The following is a 2,395-nucleotide window of genomic DNA, read 5'->3' as shown; positions in this document are numbered from 1 at the left end:
GGCAGCACCTATTTCATACCCTTGAAGATTTGGCTTTCCAGACCTTTTTGTTCTCTCGTTGTCTAACACTAACTTTCTATTCTGGAGAGACAAAAGGCTTAACATTGCTTCCAAGGTGTTTGGCCCAGGTGGTAACATATGACAATTATCATCAATACGTGACAAATTTTCACTTCCACAACATCATTTCTACATGTTTTTACAGGCCCGCCACTACACTTCCTCACTTTCTTCTTTAAATTCTACACCCTCAGACCCCGTCCCCATCTTGACTGTGTTAAAATTTTGTGAAATATTCCCCTACAAAACTAAACTAGTTTATTCTGAATTGGTCACATTTATAACCAAAGGGCGCTGGGAGAAGTTAACTTCACTGGCAAAAAGACTTACCTACAGTGACTATGGTATTACTAATTCAGCTTTGAAAGCCCTAAATTCATGTTCGCACACTGCAAAGGGCTTGCCAGTCACCTGCACAACGTAAATATGCGGTTTCAGCTGGGTTGGGTCAGGGCCTTAAATGCCACCATCCTAATGCCACTTTCTTTCACTGTTTTTAGGGTTGTGGCAAATTTAGGCGATTTTGAAACAAGGTTCTCCTGTTCATTAATGGCCTTCTCTCTCTCAAGCTTTCCCCTGACCCCTTAGCCTGCCTTTGCATTAAATTTGTGAATCGGGATATAGGTCCCCATAGGAAATCTGCAACTTCCCTACTCACTGTTTTGGTCACCGTCTCAAAAAAAATAGTATTAAGACATTGGGCGACTAGTTCATCCCCAACGCTAAATGAAGCTAAACAGAAAATGCTTCAACTTTTATATTTTGATAGGCGCTCCATTGAAAAAGGCATTCTCAATTTCTATAAGAAATGGGGGCTATATATAGAATCTCTTGAACCAGACACTCAAGAGCAAATCTTTAAGCTATTTGAGAACATGGAGTGGTATCTTCACCGCAAGTTCCTATCTAATCCATCCTGAGACACATAACTGAACCTTCACTGAACCCCCCCTCTTCTATGTTACCATGTGTTGTTCTTTAGGTTAAGCTCTTATTTTTTAGGTCCGCTCTCTAATTTCCCCCCCTCCTCTCCCCCCTCTTTTCCTTGTCTCTTCTTCTCCCTTTTGTGTGTTGCCCCTCTCTTTTGTTAAATTCTACTTTCATATCATTATATTGTTATGATGATTTTATTTGATTGTCACATGGCATAGGTCTCCTTCATTTTTATTATTCTCCTGGAAGATTTGTAGTATTTGATAACAGTGATGTATCGCCTTTGTGATTCTAGTATGTAATTAATTCTGTTGAGGCACTGATCTATTTCTTTAGTTCATAAGCACATCCTATTTAACACTATTATGCGATCTTGAGGCCAGTATTGTTTTATCTTTGCTTGTCTCAGAGCCTATAGTTGACATTGTATGTGTAGTCTGACCTACCAGTGTATTGTCTTTATATACTTTGACCTATGGGTACACTGTCTTCACTGTATCCTTTAATTTTCTTGAAAAATTAAATAAAATAGATTTATAATTTTTTTTTAAATAATTATTAAATATATATTTAAACAAAGAATAAATAATAACATATGATGCAAGAACCGTATTGAAGTCTCCATTAATGCTACATTTGAAAACCATGCTACAAGAATGAATCAGCTTTTCAAGAGACAATTCAGACCCCATGTCTATTTCCCATTTCATCAGAAAATGTAATATGTTATTTGAGGGATGACCATTCATTTGTTAATATAATAAGTTTATGGTTCCTCTAGTAAGGAATTACTCGTTGTTTTAAAAAAAAAGTTACAAATGGTAAAGTTGTATTTCTACAAATTGCTACAAGAGGTTTATCGACAACCAGCCCAACAATTCCCTAGGTAGGGTGAGCTCCAGCAGTGTCTCCGAAATGGGTGTAGGATCCCAGTACAGAATATCTTGGTCAGCTCTGGGTTTTGACTTGGTCTTTGTAGTCTGGGCTGTGCACTGCCTGTTATCCACAAGATGGAAAGAAACGAGGGTGGGAGGGAGGGGATGGTTTGAGGAAGGAGTGATCTTGCCTCAAGGCGACATGGATAGAGTTCTGCCACTGCCTGGCAGAGAGTATTTCATATTGCTTGCTCCTTATGCGCCATTGTCTCTCCCAAGCCAACCTCCTCCTTTACACCGTAGCTCACTGCAGGACAGGTGGGATGACTAGAAGAAGTAGGACCAGGAGAGAGGACAGTTATGAACCTCCACTCTGAAGTCACATTGAGCTATCAGCAGTGCGCTCCAGATTATATGCCCAGGCAAACTGGGGCGCTGAGATAAAAAGCCAGCAGTGATCCTGGTGACATCATGTAATAAAGCAATCACACTGCCGATCTCACACTATATAAAGCCCAGGATATATC

The sequence above is a fragment of the Taudactylus pleione genome, unplaced genomic scaffold, assembly GCF_031769625.1.
Source record: "Taudactylus pleione unplaced genomic scaffold, aTauple2 ptg001739l, whole genome shotgun sequence".
NCBI lineage: Eukaryota > Metazoa > Chordata > Amphibia > Anura > Myobatrachidae > Taudactylus > Taudactylus pleione.
Note: the sequence above shows the minus strand (reverse complement) of the source record.